The sequence below is a fragment of the Gracilinanus agilis genome, chromosome 6, assembly GCF_016433145.1.
Source record: "Gracilinanus agilis isolate LMUSP501 chromosome 6, AgileGrace, whole genome shotgun sequence".
NCBI classification, from domain to species: domain Eukaryota; kingdom Metazoa; phylum Chordata; class Mammalia; order Didelphimorphia; family Didelphidae; genus Gracilinanus; species Gracilinanus agilis.
In genome coordinates, this window is record NC_058135.1 from 233,926,363 (window position 1) to 233,945,976 (window position 19,614).

Consider the following 19,614-nt stretch of genomic DNA (forward strand, 5'->3'; position numbering starts at 1 on the left):
ATTCCCTGCCTTCAGAGAGCTTACATTCTTTTGCAATAGTATTTAAGCCCAGCCTAGTCAACATTTACCCACTCCGTGCCCCCAAACCTCAGAGTATCTCAGCTCCAGCATGAAGAGGGTTGAACTTCCATGGCTAAATTTTGTCTTCTCTTAGTCTAACCACATTTTTGCACCATACATTAATGGTGCCAGTAATGCCCTTTTGTTGCAATGGAAAGCCAGCAAAAGCAAGAGTGTTGACATACCTAATTAATTAAGGACTGTCAGGAACAATGCTTCTCTGCTTGCAAACAGTATCTACTCTCTGCCCCTCCTACTCAGTCCAGTCAAGTTGCTAATCAACTCCTAACTGTTTCATACAGTTCACTTGACAGAGTCCTAAAAAGCCTGGAGTGGATTCTGCACTGTTTCCCGGAACCGGACTCTTGTCACTCCATGATAACACAGTCCAAGGATTTTCAGTAGGGATTAAATCTTTTTCAGCCATGCCTTACTTTGTGGCAGCCTTTAACAAGATTTTTAATCTCGTTAGCCTTTTAAAGAGTCGAAAGGCTCGACCTGTTGCCAGTTCTTAGCAAGTTTTAGCCATTTCCTTAACCCCCAAGTACAGTTGCTTTCTTTCCCATTTCTGGGGATTCTACCTGTGGAGTTGCAGTGAAACAGCTCAGACCGAATGAATTCCTGTTAGGCGGGGGCACGTGGAGAGAAGGCTTGTGATGGTCCGCATCTGAGCCCAGGAACCATCCAAAGTTCATTTGAATCTCCACCCAGGTTCATTTTTCAAGGCACCTGATTGGTCCTTCGTGGCACTGGCGAGAATCCAGAGACCAGGTGAGTTTCAGACATGCAAAGGGCTGAGGGATTACGTTTCTTCTCCGAAGCATTTTTCCTCCAAGTAGATGTGGAAGGTTTAAAAAAAAAAAAAAAGGAAAGCTGGAGGGTATCTGGCTCAAGGCTAGGGTTAGAGGTGGAAATAAGAGGAGTGTTTGTCTATCCGAGGTGGGGCAGCCATCTCCCCGAAGTAAGCAAAGAGAGTTTGTTGCTTTTGGTTTCAGTCTGCACACACATACAGACACGCCACCCTCCCACCCCTGCCTAAAGCTTTAAATTGTTACTAGCACATGGCAGCTTCTGTTTTGGATCTTGTTTAGCAATTGAGGTGACAGCAATTTATTTACATTTGAAATCAATGGAAAAAGCATTTTTTTATTTGCATGACAACCAGCAAGATAGTGTATTTGTGTAAACTAAAGAGCCAATTAAAGTTGTTTAGTGCCCATAAATTAATCTCATGTATTTTCACGTGGTTAGCTTATGGCTGTTCTAAAAAGTCCCCAAATCTAGGAAGGTGTCTTAAAAAAAAATGCAAATGCAATTTTTTTTTAATGGAACAGGAAAGCCTTCACTCTCACCCACCCACCCAGGTACCCTTTCTGATCATTATTGTGCCAGACTCTGCCATTCATTTCACATAAATGGGTCACTTTTCTTTATTTACTTTGTAATTGATTTTTTACTCTTTTGGTTTGGTTTATGTTTTTATTCTGAACTTCACAGACAAATTTCACATCTTCAGTATTCCAACCAGAACAGAAATAGAGGATTATACATGAAGCTGCTGATCTCTATTGTCCACAACTCACTGTTCTTTGAAAGTAGATAATAAATTCCACCTGTAGCTTTCACAGCTAGCCTAACAAGCAGGTCAGTTTTCACCAAGGTATTTAGAGAAAAGTTTCCTTCCTCTTTCTCTTCCTTTCCGGGATATTGAGGATACACTCTCAGAGAGTTTGGCTTTTTTTTTGTTTTTTTGTTTTTTTCTTCTTGGGCAAGGAGGAATCAGGTATGCATGGTGATTAACACACTCCAGTCATTAACATGTGATTATGTGGGCTGCATATTGAGCACCTGCCAAAAGATAAAATCCAGCCCTTTGCTAGATCTGTACAAGGACTTTTTGCATTTCTTTTGTACTTTGACAGCTCAAGGAAAATCAGACTCTAGTATCTTTGTTCAGAGTAATAAAATTGTGTACACAAAATGTCTTCAAGGAGACAGGGGAGATGAGATGCCAGGTTTGTTTTTATTTTAATCGTCTAGGCTGTATAAGATCCAGTGGCTGGGGCTAGCAGAGCACTGAATGTAACGTGAATCTCTTAATGTACTATATTACTGACATTCACTTACAGCCTACAACATTCCTGCATGTTTATAAGGATTATCTATGCTGGGATTCGGCCAATATTCTTCTCATTTGCTCTGGTTTTATGTGATACCTTTATGTCTCATAAATGTCTTGTTTCTCTTTCATTCTCCCTAGTGCTGCTGGTATACTTACTGCTTGCAGAACACATGAGTGATACTGGCTTTGCTGACCTCTGCTTTTGCCCACTGTCCTTCTGCAGTCACTGCTACAAGGCCAAAGTTTGCCTTGTGATAGATGGGGTTTCCAGCACTTTTAAGAAGGGTCACTTTTCTCTAATTATTTAGAAATGCATAGTTGCGTGTGATTCATCACATTGTAAACTTTTTACAGTTAAAAGAGACCTTTGGCACCATCTAGTACAGCCTCTCCTCATTTTGCAGAGAAAGCCAAAGGCTAGAGAGCTGAAAAGACTCATCTAAGGTCATACAGTCCTTGGAAGTTCCAGAATTGGATTCCAAGTTACCTGAATTGTTAGCTCTATATAATTTCTGCTTCTTAGTCCTGGCCTTTCACAATGCCACAATGATGGCACCAGGACTTGACAGGAGAGAATCCATTGTACCTAGTAAAACTAAACTATCCCCAATTCACCCCATTAAAAAAATCTCAAGGCTTAAGTCATTTTGATGAATATATGTATTCTTTACTCATTTCCTCTAACAACAAGGTTGCTGGTCATGCAAAGTAACAAAGGATGCTTCCCAGTAATGTAGTGAAATGCAGGCTCCTTGACATTATTTTGGTGAGGGAGTGTCATATAATTATTGAAGAGTAAAAGTGACACAGGCTTAAACTTTTCTCTGTAAGGAGGTCTGTAAAAGGTGTTATTTTATCAAAACAGTTTGTATAGGCTACTCAAGAAACAGATTCAAATCTAAGGAGAGGTGGTCGGCTCTAGTGCTCCTTTATGTTATAGATTTTACTCCTTTGGCTATGACTGGTGAAGCTTTTGGCCAATTCTCAAAATAATTTTTTTTAATTTTAAACCCTTAACTTCTGTGTATTAACTTATACGTGGAAGATTGGTAAGGGTAGGCAATGGGGGTCAAGTGACTTGCCCAGGGTCACACAGCTGGGAAGTGTCTGAGGCCGGATTTGAACCTAGGACCTCCTGTCTCTAGGCCTGGCTCTCAATCCACTGAGCTACCCAGCTGCCCCCTCAAAATAATTTTTAAATGCATAAAATATTGTTGGATTACAAAGGATGCCAATTATATCAAATGACACTCTGTTGTCAGAAAGATTGTGAGATCCCATGTGATCTAGCAACAATGAAATAACCACAGTAATTTAGAAGTAATGACAAAGCTAAATGATACTTCGAGATAGCTACAACGATCAGATATGAAAATATCTGTGATATCTGTTGATGACAAAGTGATAAACTTTAGTTGGAGGTTAGTGAAAATAAAGATGCATCTATTCATCCTACCCTCAGCTCACTGAGACCTTCTGTCTGTGGATCCCAGGTAAAGAACCTGCGAAGAGGATTTGCATTGGGAGTTAGGACACTGGAGTTCAAATTTGGAGTCAGAGAACCTGGCTTTGAATAAAGTTCTACTGCTTACTATCTATGTGACCCTAGACATGTCACTTATCTTCATCAGCTTCATTTTTCTCATCTGTAAAAAGGAGGGACTGAATTAGATTATATCTAAGGTTCTTTTTAGCTTTAGAGCTAATGCATTATATGCTTTAGCTATCTAAGGCCCCTTCCCACCCTAACATTCCATCGTCTTATGTTCCAAGTTCCCTTCTAGTTATTTCTGGGGTGTCAGATCAGAAGTGGAGAGAAAAGCAGTTTTAGGAGAAGAAGGCAGCATGTTGCTTTGAGGAACAGAATTGAGACTGTTTGCCACCTAAAAACCCCTTTCCATTTCTGGCATGAAAGGGGCTGTTTGTAATAAAGGTAACTTTAACATAATGAACCTTCCATCATTCACTCAGAGAGTCCCAGATGATCAGGTTGAAAGGGCCCTCTCTGATTATTGAGTCAAGCCACCTGCATCAAGCAGGAGAGACCCTCCTCTGTTTCTTCCATGAACATATCTAATCTTGCTTGAACGACTCTAATGAATGTGCCTTAATTACCTTGATATGCAAATTATCCTACTGTTTGATTGTCTTCAGCCTGCAAAAGTTTTTCCTGCTTTCCAAGATAAATGTAACCTTTTTAAAGAAGAAAAACTTCAGCCTATTATTCCTTGTGTTAACACAGCTTTAAAGGCTGGTGGGGGTGAGGGGGAAGGCAGTTATTCTTTATCACATTAGCCTTGTTAGTATTATTTTGGTATTACCACATTCCCACGACCCTACTAGCTTTTTTTTTCCTTCTAAAGGCAATACAAATTGAGTTCCATTAATATCCCAGGGTAAGTCATATTCTGAATTCCAAAGTATATATTAGAAACCTTTGCTAATAAACTTTTACAATCAGGTGGAAATGAGAAATGAACATTTATGTGTTTCATTTGTCCCTATTTCATTAGTGCCCTGGAAAATAGGAAATCTTATTTAATAATGTGATTGCAAATGATTCTATAAACATTTGCTTTCATCATAGGATAACTCAGATCTGGTTTTAAGCACTAACATACTTCCAGGCCCTGAATAAACCCATTCTTAAGTAAGACACAACTTTCTCAAGGATGAGTTCGATTGGAGGTATAGACAGAATGCCTTAGAGAGAGTTTCGTTTACCTTGAGGAAGAAAGATCAGCTATCATGTTTTTTTTATGACAACTCTTTGCATCTATGGCTTTAAAAAATTAGTTCTAGTTTTTTCCTAGTTTCTAGTTCTAGTTTCTTATTTCTTCCTGATTACTGGGATAGCCTAGGACAAGCAGATGTAAACTATCACTGAAGTGGGTTATTGCTCTTAAACTCAGTGTTAAAATATAGCCCATATATGCTCGTTCTCTCTCTCCCTCCCTCTCTCCCTATCACTCTCTCCTTCTCTTTTCTCCACCTCCCACCCCCAACCTCTGTCTCTCTTTCTGATTTCTGTCTCTTGACTTTGAATCCTGGTATGTCTTTCCTCTAATAGTTTCCTAGTATAGCTTGTGCTTTTTATCTTTTACAATGCCCCGATCTTGTCTCATATGACTGTGGATTTGTCTTTCTGAATTTTTTTAGCTGTAAATTTTAGGGTTAAGGGAACTCCCTAGATAATTTCATGGAGAATAATGTGCATAAGAACAAGGGTGACTGTCCTACCAGACATTTGAAAGTTAGAGAGATCAATGGCCAAAAGTCTCTAGATTTGCCAGCATTTTGTGTTACCTTTCAGTGTGCCTGAACAGTGAACTCACCAGGCATGAGAGGTGAGGAAAGGATGTCAGACTTAGATTCCTTCCCCCCATTTCTTTGCATCAATTGCATTCTATTTTCCTACTCACTTTTCTTCCTTTTCTATTTTTTAAGCAAACACACAAAAGGAATAATTTACTATTGCTTTAAACTAGGATCTATGTGGATTTAGATCAGAGCAATAAGAAAAGTAATTTAAAATTTACTGGAAAAAGGCTTTCTAATTAAACTCATCATTGTCATTTAATCCTATCCGAAGCAGTACAAAACCTCTTGCAAATGTTATTCTTGTGCAAGGATGAAGAGAAACAAGATGCAGAAAAGAGGAAGGATTGTGAACCTTCTCTGGGTGGCCCTGAAGACCCAAGGCAAGTGGCCTGCATTCAGAGAGGTGCCCTTTCCAGCTACTCAAACACATTATTGATAAAGAGCTTGCCTGTTCTGCCAGCTTAAATTGCATCACAGGACTTTGGCAAGCCTTAGTAAGATCTGTGAGTGTTTCATGTCAAGATTGGAGAGGGAAGGGTGTGTCTGGAATTAAAACACATTAGGTGCCTTGGCTAGGCACAGTCATTGTTATAACACAACTGGTAGATAGACTGAAACGACTTAGGTGGGCAAGAGGAAGAGATGGAAAGAGTGGACCCTAGGGCAAGAGGAACCCTCATAGCAGAGGAAGGATTTGGGCTCTTGACTGATCCCTTCCCTTATGCCTTTAACATTCTTCTCTGTGACTTGAAATTGGCTATATTGGGTTAGTTGAAATAGGTTGTCTTCAAATAAACTCTTCCTTAGAGAAGGTGCAGCATAGTGGAAAGAGTAAGGACCCTGGCAGTGCTTATTCTACTACTAACTTACTGTGTGACCTTGGGCAAATCCCTCCCCCTTCAGATATTAATTTCCATATGTGTGGCTGAAATGAGACATTCAACTAGTTGAACCTGCAGAGTTTTAGCCATTTTGATGATCTGTGTCAGCTGGCTCTGGCTATTTCAATCTAGTTCCAGTTCTTTGTACATAGTAGTAACAATGAACATTTGTTGAGAATTATTGGATGTTGAATAGGCAGCTCATTCAGTATGTTTATGATCAACTGAGAGATAAATGTCTAGGTCCAAGTAGCTACAGAGATTTGGAGGGGGTTTGTGTAAAAGGGAGGGGAGGGGGAGATAGCTGGAACTCTAGATGTGGAAATACTTTCCAGTAATACAGCTTGGCAACTCATCAACAAATTATATAGTCATTGAGAGTTGCCTGAGGGGTCTTGAGACTTACTTATGATCACATTCTGTGAGAGGCGGATGGCATACCCTATCTAATACAAGATTCTGCTCTGGTCCTCCTCATTTTGAGGGGGAATGCAATAGGTAGCTATATATAAGGGGTGGGTGTGCCAAGTATGCCCAGGCACAGTCTTTGATGAAACAGTTTTTGTCATTGTGGCTTTTATGGTTTTTAAATTTGTTTTTAAGTTCTTATTTTTGATACTGGGTCTCCCTAATTCTCCCAGTGTATGTGCCATGACCTCACAGAGCCCTGATCTTATTGTTCACTGACACACAAGTTTTGATGTGCTCCAGAGGCTAATTCTTTTCTTCTTAGGTAGCCTGGTGGCCCTCTGCCCTTGAAGTCTTGCTATATTGATGCTAGACTCAGTGTGAGCACCCAAACAACCTTAGTTCTACTGTAGCTCAGAACTCCTGAATTCAAGTTCTCACTACCAGCCTCAGTTTCCCCAGTAGCAGAGACTATAGGCACTATTGCGTCCAGTCTATTTATATTTTAAAGGAACATTTAATGTAAAAAGTTAAGCTTTAGTTCTTTAGCTTGATGAATAAAAGTAATATTTTTTTATGGCTATATTCAATAAATGATTATCTTAAAATGAAATTCCCTGAGGAATTTCCTGAGGAATGATGGCATTTTACAGTTGATGAAACTGAGGCAAATCCAGAGGTATGAAGTGATTTGATTAAGCTCATACAACATTATAATCTGTTGATATTAACATGAAGTAGGGCATAGTTCTAGATTGATAGAACACTTTGGGAGGCATTGTGTTATCTCTAGGGATGTCCATACAAGTAATCTAGATAGTGCCTGTCCTCAAGGAGGGGGAGCCAATACATAAAAGGGAGCTGAAAATATAGAGGAGTGATGGTGGTGGCATGGGTAGAGGGAAATGAAGGCTTAAATCTGGGCAAAGTAAGGCCAAATCTGGCCAATCAGAGTACAGAGTAGTTCCAGGGATGGAGTCAAGATTTCCAAAGACATCCTCATGAAATACTACCATCTGCCTTTTCAAAAGGATTAGAAAAGCCACATGCCTAGAGGGCTTTCTCTCCTCATCTCTACTTCTTAGACTTCCTTTAAGTCCCAGCTAGGAATCCACCTTCTGCAGGAAGACATTCTCAACCTCTCAGTTCTAGAGTTCTGTTGATTGTCTCCAATTTATCCTATTATATGTAGCTTTGGACATAATTGTCCAGCATATAGTTTGGACATAATTATTTGCATGTTGTCTCCTCCACTAGACTGTGAGCTCCTTGAGGACAGGGACTATCTTTTGCTTTTCTTTGTGCCTCCAGCACTTAGCACATAGTAAGTACTTAATAATACTGCTTTTTGCTAACTGACTAATGGCTCAAGTAAGTGCAGGGACAAACACACATTTATTGTACTTTCCTATTTCCCATCTTTATATGTCAGTGTGACTACTGTGCTATTTTTGATCTAATAATATTTCCTTTCCTTTGTGGTGAAACATTTTTGACCAACTTTTTAAAAAAAATCTTTTAAAAAAAATCTCTTTCCTTATAACAGCAAAAAGCTGACATTCGAATCTAGCCAGGCCAGCCAAGTGAGAAAGGACCAGTTTTATCTTTGGTATTTGTAGGGAGGAGAAATCTCTCTGGAAGAAGAGTCACATACACTGATTTGACTAGGAACTTTTTATAATAAAGTTGGTAAAATTGGGTAAGTGGGGTCACGCTGTTTCAATTGTAAGAAAGGTACTTATAGACCTTGTCTTTTCTACTAAAGGCTGGTTTGAATAAGATGGAGAAGAAATCACATACTTCAGTTTTGTGATTGGAAAACAATACATCTACCAGGAAGAATCTTTTGTCAGTTTGAAGCAAATCCAGTATTTTATATTCATATAGGCTTTTTGCCAAAGTAAACCATCTCAGGCAAATACAAAACAGTTACTTTCGCCTCTGAGAAAGAAGATTACATATGTGTTAGAGACTTCTTTCTAGTAGGTTACAAAGTTAAGCGTCCTTGATAGCAGGAAATTCTCAATGGATGTTGGATCTGAAATTAAGCTATCCCCTTTCTTCTCTTTCAGTCACTCAGCAATGATATATGTATATATGTATATATATGTTTTTATTTTTTTTATTTTTATCCTGGGACTCCATGTATATATATATATATATATATATATATATATATATATATATGTGTACATATATATATTTTTCTCACTGTCTGGGTTAGGGTTAGAAACTTTCTTAGGGAAGATTTGCAAATATTTTTGTCTTTCAAGAGTAATAGAAGATTACATACCTTTCTGTTAAGTCTTAGAGGTTGGAACTGGGAGCTATTGGTGGAAATTACAGAAAGGCAAATTTTGGTTTAATAAAAAGAAGCATTTCCTAACAAATATAGCACTTTGAAAATATCACACTATGCCTTGAGACTCAGTGAGTTCTTCAAGTGAAGGTCTTCAAGTAAAGATTTGATGGATGCATTTTGTAGAATGTGGAATTGGCTGGCAAAATGCAAGTTGTACTACAATGGACTATTAGAGTGATGGCAAACCTTTTAGAGATGGAGTACTGGGTCCTGCCCCTACCCCAACCCTCAGATGGAGTGCTGTGCTGGGCACCTCCCCCTTTGTCCCCCTCCTTGCTCTTATCTCTCCCTCCCCCCTTACACAGGGGAAGGAGAAAGGGCTTCCATTGGGCTGCCAGGTGGAGGGGCCAGTGACGTGAGGAATGTCCTCAGCAAGTGTAGAGAGGGGAGGGGAGTGGACTGAGTGCTCTGCTCCCCTCCAGCTCTGCTGCTTGTGAGCCACCCACCTCACTCCCTGTGTACTCCCATTGGGCTTCTGGGCAGAGCTGTGGGTGATGTGAAAAAATGTCAGGTATGGTGGAGAGGAAGAGGGAATCAGTTCTGCCCAAGTCCCTCTGCCTTTCTAGTAAGGAACTCTGAGGGGGCTGCCGAATGCTTTATAGAAAGCACTCTGTGTGCCATCTTTGGTACCCATGCCATAGGTTTGCCATCACTGGACTATTAGGTCTCCTTCACCTCTCAGAGGCAAATGAAATGAAAAATTATAGAAGCATAGTATCACCTTGCTTACTTACGGATGGGGTTCAGATCAAGTGGATAACAATCAGTCCTGTGTATTGGACTTCACCTCATCAGTTCCAAGGAATAGTTCCCTAAGTTTTAGAGGCAGGCTGTGGCTCCTCCAAGGAGTAAAAGGGCCACTATACTATGATTTCTAACTTCCTTATATGGGGGAAGCCCTCTAGTAGGCTCCAGTGCCTGGGGCCCTTACCCAGCATTTCTCATCTTTGTATTGGGAATTCTCTGCTTTCACTGTCTATATTCTGTGTATATTGTCATTCTCTGTATTCTAAAGTTACTCACCTACTTGATCCGAAGAGTCTGCAGACTCATAAGGGGTCTGTAGATAGATTTCAGGGGCTCCATGTACTTGAATGGTAAAACATATACATTCATCCTTACTAACCATTGATTTTCTTTGTAATCTTACATCTTTCATATTATGCATTTAAAAACATTATTTTTCCTTAGTGTTATTTTTAGAAAAATATTTATAGTAGTTGAGAACTCCAGTTCTTTTAAATACTCTTAATTTATAATGCATATAGATCATGTATAGATATACTTCCCCATTGGTAGGAACAAATACTGTTTAATAAGGAAATAGACAGAAAAAAAAGTTTTTACAACTTCTGCAATTAGTGAAAAACATTGACAAGAAGGCTAGGAACTGAGCAAAAGCTTATTTGCAGCCAGCAAATTTCCATCTAGTAAGACATAGAATATACATAACAAATAAGTGACTTCTGCAAAAGCCTTGGTTGTAATTCATAGGCTTCACAAGATTGTCAGAGAGGTTCGTGAGAGAAAAAAAAAAGTTAAAAAGCCCCATTTTAGTGGTTCCTTATTGCTTACAATACAAGCTCCTCAGTTTGGTATTTAAAACTCTTCACAATCAGACTGTGGCTTGCTTTTTCCAGGCTTATTTCACATTTTGCCTCCTATGTTATTCTGTTAGCTATTCTTCCATCTTATTATTTCATTGGCCTCCTTGCTTAGGCTGTTCCCTCATACCTAGAATAGCCTCCCTGTTCATTTCCTTCCTCTTTCTCCTCCTCTTTGTATCCTCAGCCTTCTTTAAAGCTCACCTCAAATACCATCCACCACACGAGGCCTCTTTTGATTCTTCTCCCCAGCTCTTAGTTCCTCCCTTCACTCCAAAAATTATCTTTACTTAGAAGAGAAGGAAGAAGGAAGGGAAGGGAGAAAGGAAAGAAGAGAGGAGCCACCCTAGTCATGGAGGTCATGTTTAGGATCTAAAAATACTTTTCTACAAGTTTGAATAAGGAGAAGGGATGCCTTCATATTCAGAGTGGGTCTAAAATTTACTTCATTTTAAACTTGACTTGCTATTGACTGACTATGGGAGTATTTCTCTATGGAAGTACAGAGGGCCATTCAATTTAACTGAATGAACTTTTTGTAAGTGTCTACTAGTGCCAGCACCTGTCCTAGGTGCTAGGAATAAAAAACAAAAGCAAGAGTCCCCTTAAGGAGCAGGTGATCTATTGGGGTAACACACCAGGTATACAAGTAAGGTCATATCACATAAAACACAAATTAATACAAAGCCATTTCAGGAGGGAGGGAGTGCTAACAACTGAGCAGGAAAGGGCTCTTAGAAGTTGTCTCCTGGTGTTTTCATCATCGAATTGATGAAGAGTCAGAAAATGCCTTTTGTGAGGGTAGCATTCCTTCCCTAGAAAGATCTCTGAGGGGTCCCAGAGAAGCAGAATGCGGGGACATCTCTGTCATATCTGCAATGTTTCCTAGTAGACACTTTTCCTCCAGTGACCTTTTTTTAAAACCCCTACCTGCCATCTTAGAATCAATACTAAGTATTGGTTCCAAAGCAGAAGAGTGATAAGGGCTAGATGATGGGGGTTAAGTGACTTGCCCAGGGTTACATGACTAGGATGTGTCTAAGGCCAAATTCAAACCTAGGACCTCCTGGGTTTCCATCCACTAAGCCACCTTGCTGTCACCTCTAGTGACTTCTAAGACTATGATAGAGCCCATGCTGCCTTCTGGGCCTGTCCTAACAGCTAGTATGTGATTAAAACTGAGCAAATTTGATGTTTGTATAAGACAGGTCAATCATCTTGCCCTGAAGGAGGTCCATTTGGCCCTGTTTGAATTTTTGCTTCTCTACAGAATTTTGCTGCTACTACTACCTCCTGCGTTTTCCCTTACAAAGATGAATCTTGGGTTTTCCCTTAGTCTTTTGTTCAGACTGTTGCTCTCTCTAGTAAATTCCTCTTCCTTACGGTGATAGCTGGACTTCTCTTGGTGAAAGAGTCATTTAATTTGTTCCCTGTTCTTCTTTCTGTGGACTGACAGTTAGTTCTCAACGTGTTTGGTGGCTGGTTGTTTAGTTTGGTAATCCATCAATCAGGAGGTTTTATTGTGTACTCATGCTCAGCTCCATCTGAGGGTAATAATAACGAGCTAACATTTATATAGAACTTTAAGGCTTGTAAAATGCTTTTTATATTATCTCATTTGATTCAGCAATCCTGGGAGGTAGGTGGCATTTATTATCCTCATTTTACAGATGAAGAAACTGAGGCAGGGGTTAAGTGATTTGCCCAGGGTCATAAGTAGGAAATATCTGAAGCTGGATTTGAACTCAGATCTTCCTGTCTCTAGGCCCAAAGCTCTAATGATTGTACCACCTAGTTACCTAAGTGTATATATAACATGGTCTCTGACTTGAAGGAAATGAGTAGAGAGTCAAGATATAGACACATGTGCATATGAAATAACTGTGAACAATATGCAACTTTATAAAGTCAGAAAGGCTGAATGAGGATTTGAGGAGTCATGGAAGGCTTCTTGGAAAGGTGGACTTGGGTTTGCATAGCTTCTGAGGAGGGAAGCTGTTTCACACAGGAAGAACAACATGAGTGAGGAAGGAACATAGCACAGTATCATTGATCTCAAGCAGAAAGGGATGCTACAAGCCTTTGTCAGGCTAATGGTGAGCTTTTTAGACATTATTCATGATCAGTGAGGTAGAGACAAACAGTTAGAATTTTATTTTTAATTTCTAATTCTTGGTATCACATCAAATGCTAAGAAACACTGAACTGCATATAGTTGTTTCTCTTGAATTTCTGGTTTGTGTTTGATAGGATTTCTGTTTGTACTACCATGTATTTGCTTGCCTTCCCCAGTGACTTCTCCAGGGTCTTGCCATGGCAAAGTATAAGTCGAAAAACTTTTGAGAGCAGATTTAGTGATTGACAGACAGAACTGCCAAGTTCAGAAGGGACTACCAGGAAATTGGCTACTGAGGAAAAAATTTTTCCAACCTTGGAAGGCAACTCATTAAATCACCTACTAAGACATGGAGAAAGAGCAATAGACAAACACATAGAGGGAGACAGAGAGAGTCAGATACAGAGCAAAAGACATACATATACAGAGAAAGAGAGAGAGAGAGAGACACACACACAGAGAGACAGAGACACACACAGAGAGACAGAGAGAGACATGGAGAAACAGATACATAGATACTATGATCTATTTGGGTGGAAGCAATACTCATGCTGATGAAATCATGGATCCTTAGGGTACTGAAGAAAATGGTGAATTGAATTGATTTGAAGGAAGCATTTTCTTGACTTCTTTACCTACATTTTACATACATAATTTGAATGTAATCAGATCCCCCTGATTTCTGAGAGAAACATTCTTCTGGAACTTTCTTCCTAACTCAGCCTGGACTCCAGTTTGGATCTGAGATGAGTGTGAAATATGAATGGTCTGAAGACTTTTGCTTTCTAAACTCAACTCTTATTGATGACTTGAAGAATTTGAAGTCAGATTTGAAGAATGGGGGATTGAGTGGGGTGGGAGTGGAGAGTCAGGGTTAGATAAAGCTGGAAAACAGATTTAGGATCCAAGTCTCTACAACCAAATGAAGACTGTCAAACAGGGCCACCTGTGCTTTCCCTTTGCACTAGCTACATCCTCAGCCATTTAATACAGAGGCCATGTCATTACCATTGTCATTTCACAAGAGAGTTTAGAAGAAGAGAGATAATCTCCCTTATGTTCTCTCTTACCTCAATGAGCTTTGTCTTTTTCCATAATGAAAATTCTTGCAATTATTTCCATATTTCAGAGTTAAGACATGCTCACTGCATTGTCTCTCTTTGGAGATATGTCTTAAACTTTTCATTGACCAAGATGTGATACAATCCATCCTTATGAGGTACATGCCTTGTTATAGTTGTTGTATCATTGCATCAGAATCAATCAATACATGAAACAATAAGTATTTGTGGCTTGTTATCCCTGCTACTAGGGAAGGCCAACACTGGTGACTCACTTGAATTTGGGGGTTCTGATCTGCAAGGGCTACAGCTGCTCAGACACTAAGTCTGAATCTAATATGGTGAACCCCAAGGAACAGAGGGGTGGACTGGCTCAGGCAGTTTGGGAAAAACAAAGTAAATTCAAGCTTCCCTCCTGATCCTGATCAATATTGCGATTGAGACTGTAAATGGCTACTATATCTCTAGGAAGACCTGGGTTACAAGAGAAAGAAAGAAGTTTATTTTATTAAGGATCTAATGGAAATTCTCCCATCTTTCCCACTGTCATGTCCCTGTGACCACTAACTAATGGATTTTAGGATCTTTGACACAAGAAGGCATTGTCAAGTATGTCACTAACCCTGTGATACATGCAGTTATCTGGTTCAGTAGATAGAGCACTGGATTTTGGCTCAGGAAAACTTGAATTCAAATTTCCTGGATACTTATTAATTGTTTGATCTTGGATGAGTCACTTGGCCACAGCTTGCCTCAGTTTCCTCATTTGTAAAATGCTGATAACAATATTCACTTTTAAGTGTTGTTGTGAAGATAAAATGAGACAATATTTGTAAGGAGTTTTGCAACCCTAAAGCACTTTGTAAATAGATTAATTTTAGTAATAAAACACAACTTATGCACACAGCTGGGGGTACCCAGACACACAGAGAAAGCCTCCCACGTAACCAGTACCACATTGTTCTGCCATGAAGTAGTCTCTTTTAGCTCTTTTGCTCTTTGTCCTCCAAATAAAATCAATTATAGATTCTGTATAAGTTTAAATTTTGGGAAAAAATGGGCAAGAGGCCTGAACTCTCTTCACTTTTAACTGCTGCCTATATGCAGGAAGAAGGAGAGGGAGGAGAAGTGAGGGAGTCAGTATCCTTATGAGAGCTTTTGACAACATCTGATCTTATGCTCCACAGGTCAACAGCCCTTATTATGAAGATAGTTAGCAAGTAATCTTGGCTTTTATCTCTTCATTTTAGTTGAAGTCTCAGACATTGTTCTCCTTCAAAAATAAAAACAAACAAAATAAGTTTACCCATACATCTTAATAGATAACATTTCCATCAGCCATTGCACTGTAAGGTCTGGTGTTCATTATGATTGAGAAGGTAGAAAAGGGCCAAGAATTATGATTTTCTCTCCCCACCCCTCACTTAAGGAGTCTGGGTGGATTTTTGGGTGGATTTAAGAGACTTTAGCTACTTTTACTATGCCAGCTGATTGTGATGACATTGTGGCCACATTTTGTGACTGGGTCTGGTGGTTTTCCATTTGAGAAACCATATTCTTTCAGTCAAATGCCCTCAATAATGATGTGCCATCCCGATCATGACCCCCTGATGTTTGAGTTGTTGGTCAATGTTACCTAGTGCCAATTGTTAGCTCTTTGAGCTAGCACTGGCTTTCCTTATGCAATTTGTGAGTCTTGGGTTGGGAATGACTAATAATCGAACTTTGGGCTTTTCTAGCAAGTGTGATTTACATGTTTCTGCTTCTTTAGGTGAGATTGAGCCAGCCCTTTATTTAATTTTTAAATTTAATTATTTAATTTTTACTTTAGTTCAGTGTTCTTTGATTTCCTAAACATAACATGAAAATGCCTTGCCATTTAAAATGGCATGGATGGGCATTAACTAATATTAGTCCTGGAAAATAGAACATGAAACCTACCACATTCATCTCAGCAAAGAGACCAGATGGAAAACCACTAAGGCTGGAACTTTCAGATATTCTCAAATATAATCACTTAACTAGATATTTTTGCTTAGCTACTTTTCTTTGTTTAAAGAAAGTCCCATTTTAGGGTAGCAGTAATATGATATATCAAGAAACAGTGATGATGATGATGATGATGATGATGATGATGATGATGAGGCAAGCTGTGGCCAAGTGACTCATCCAAGATCAGGTAGCATTTATATAGCATTTTAAGGTTTGCAAAGAATTTTACAAATAGATATAAAAACAAAAGATATCAATAACTTTTAACTTAACATCTGTTATAAGGAATTTATTTAATTTTCACTCTGTCTCCTTAGGAGCAAAGTTTCTAGGTTAGAGGAAGTTAAGTAATATCACTCTGTTTCTTTAAGAGCAGAATTATTTTCAAGTTCACGCTGTCTCTAAGAGCAGTTGGGAAAAGGACAGATTTTTCAGTTAAGAGGGGCCATTTTGCTCTGGCGTCTCAGAGAGCAGCAGTTCTGGGTTTGCTGTTTGGTGTCATTCTCTCAGTCGTGAAGATCTGACAGTTACTTTTGAGAGTTTGGGAAATACTAATACCAATCTGAGAAAGAGTGATTTCTGAGGGGTTTTTCCCTCGCAGTACCTTGAGGGAGAAGGGCTTATCTCCTCAGAACTGAAAGGTGCAGGAGGACTGTCTGTGTCACTGTGACAGACAGTTTCCACCACTGATAGTTTGAATTTCTGTTACTTGGTTAAGGAGGTTGAAGAAGATTTTATTAATATAGCTTAAATATTATTTTAGATAGTTGAGAGTAAGTTTAAGGAGGCCTGCTCTGTCAGGCAAGAAGACACTGCAAAGAAAGCAGTTAGGTTTGGGGGGGGGTTATTTAGATATTTTTATTTAGATTTTTTAGTATAGGATTAGAATTATAAGATATATTTTCCTATTTTCCTACCTCCTACTCCTATCTAAACTTCTCCTCTGTAATAAATAGTGCTGCTGGTTTACCAAACTGCTCTCAGCAACTTTCATTGACCTCCACCAATAATATTTACCCCATAACAGCTTTATCAACCTCCTATACGGTATTGTTTACTCATAACAGCTTGGCGAGTCACAAGGATTTTGAATAACCCAAAATCTTTTAAATTAGCAGTCAGTAATAGGCAAAAAGCAAACAATAACCATGGTACTCGAGACTATGGCTCAAATAATTCAAGAAGAGATTTCATCATACCTCCAGCAACTACCATTGCCAAGATTGCCCTTAGTGGGATGTTACATCTCACTGTGTTGGATATTTTACAATTATTACCATTTTTTGGATTTGTTTTACTATCAGGATTGGTCCAGGGTTACCAACTATATATCATAGTTAGTGAATTGTTAACTAGGAAGAAGAAACAACTAAAAATTGATAAATTGAAACCATACTAGTGTATCTTGAAGATTTTATTACTCAGTTAACTGAAACGATCTCTAAGCAAAATGAAATCATAGCCCAGTTTGTAAAACCTGCTGCTGACACTGATTCTAATAATGCTACAAAGACAGCCACTGCTTCTAACAAAACTAAGCCCCAAACACAGAACAAATATGAAAATAGTTTTTCCCCTCTATGAGAAGTACTAACGTTTAAACTGGAATATGATTTAATAACTATCAGGCACCATTGACCATTTACCCCTACTGATATCAAGTAAATTCCTTGTAACACATCAGGATAGATAATAGACCTATGATTTCCTTTATACAGAGAACTTCCAAATGAGGAAACTTCTTTTACCAATGCATGATGATACTTTCTTTGCAGCTCTGTCTTAAAATAAAGTTATTTTTACAAAAACTATATTTGTTCAAATGATTATTATTAACCTGAGTCAGCTTTCAGTTCGGAAATTTATTGTAGACCAAAATGTCTTTGAATGCTTATACCTTAGACCCAAAGGGAAGGAAAGATATCCTTTCCTCTAGTTCCTGAATTCTCTTTTATTAAAGTATCATCTAGACGCAGTGATGGGCAAACTTTTTAAAGAGGAGGTGAAAGGAAAGGAAATGCTCATCTGTCAATCTGTTTCTAAGGCAATTCTTTTGAAGTTTCATTGTATTATATCCTACTCATTGTATTCATCAGATTAGGAATAATGTCGTGTGGCCATACGAACATTTCAGAGGGCCACATCTGGCCCGATGGCTGTAGTTTGCCCATCACTGATCTAGAGGAAAGGGGAGAATCAGCCTAGCACTCTGTGGTAGTCACATATCAGCTATCAGTTATAACTTCTTCTCTCTCTCTCTCTCTCATTCACTCATTCCGTCCATCCATTCTAATCTTAGAGAGATGGACCCTGAGCCCACTGAGAGAAGTCAAGTGACTTGCTTGGTGTCCCATAGCAAATTAAACCCATGTCTTCCTGCCTTTATGCCCTGCTGCTTCTCAGGAACTCACATTTATGTAAACTTTTAGGGCTCTACATTTTCTTACAATAGGCTGAGGAGGTAGACAATGCAAGAATTGTTATCTCTATTTTACAGATATGGAAACTGAGAGCAAAGTTAAGTGACATACCTAAAGTCTTACACTTTGGAATTGGCACAACTAGGACTTACTCAGACTCAAGCTCTCTGGTTCTAAATCTAGCATTTTTTCTTGCATACTGCGCTTGGTTTTGATAGAAGGGGGTGTCTCTTACCACCCGAGTTTAAGGGGATAACTGAGTCAGTCACTGGGGGGTTGGAATCATGCCTGTTTTGGAGGTTCTGTTTTGGGGATTGTGCCTACCTGCCATGAATGTGTGAAACATGGTATCAGTAGTTATGCTTAGGAGGAAGTAATTTCCTCTTTCTCTTATGTTCCTCCTTCTATTATCCTTGAATCTTCCCATTCTTTTCTGTGACTCTTATACCATGGCTCACCTTTCCTTAGCATTACTGGGTTCAAGTGAGCTAGGAACTGAGCTAATCATTATAAAACAGCATTTTATGTAGCATTAGGTTTCCTGAGAACTTTACACAATATAGAGATATATGGGACCTTGGGCACATCAATTAACCCCTCTAAACCTCATTTTCCGCCTTTATAAGATTGGGGGGAGGGATTGTAAACCAGTGGCTACTCTCCAAGGTCCCTTCCTACTCTAAATCCTAGGATTTTGATTCTTGAGGGCTTTGTAGCCTTTACGGTGTCAAAGAGCACACACAGAGACACTAATGACAAGAATCCATCAGAAGAGAATAACTATTGCTAAATAGTAATTGCTTCTAATTGCCAGGCCTGATTTGGAAAAACCAAGAAACAAACAATTTCCTTCCTGTCTGAATGAGGTGTTTGTCAACTTCATTGTAAGCTTTGTACCCACAGTGCTCAGCTGATGGACCCACCCTCCTACCTGTTTAGTAACTCATTTGTACTTCTGTCCTATGAAGTAATTCCTGTGTCAATATTTCTATAATAAATTTGCCCTTTGGCTAAGGATGCGAACATCTAGGATCATAGATTTAGAAATGAAGAAACCTTAGAGGTCATAGGTCCTGTGTTCTAGTGTATGGATGAATGGAGTTTGGAATTTTGGGGGAGAAGAGGGCAAGGGAGGGAGTTCAGTTTTTGTTACTTGGGGCAGATCCATGACATGAAAATTATTCTAATAGAATTTAAAGTCTCTCTTGCACACTTCCACTTCCTAGACATGTTCATGAACTCTAAATATGACATAATCTTATTAAAT

General features: G+C 39.0%; 1 protein-coding gene across 1 annotated transcript in view; it reads left to right on the plus strand.

Annotated features, from left to right (window-relative positions):
• Positions 1 to 19,614, plus strand: part of SOX6 (SRY-box transcription factor 6) — a 676,476-nt gene that overhangs the window by 316,534 nt on the left and 340,328 nt on the right. The window lies entirely within an intron of this gene.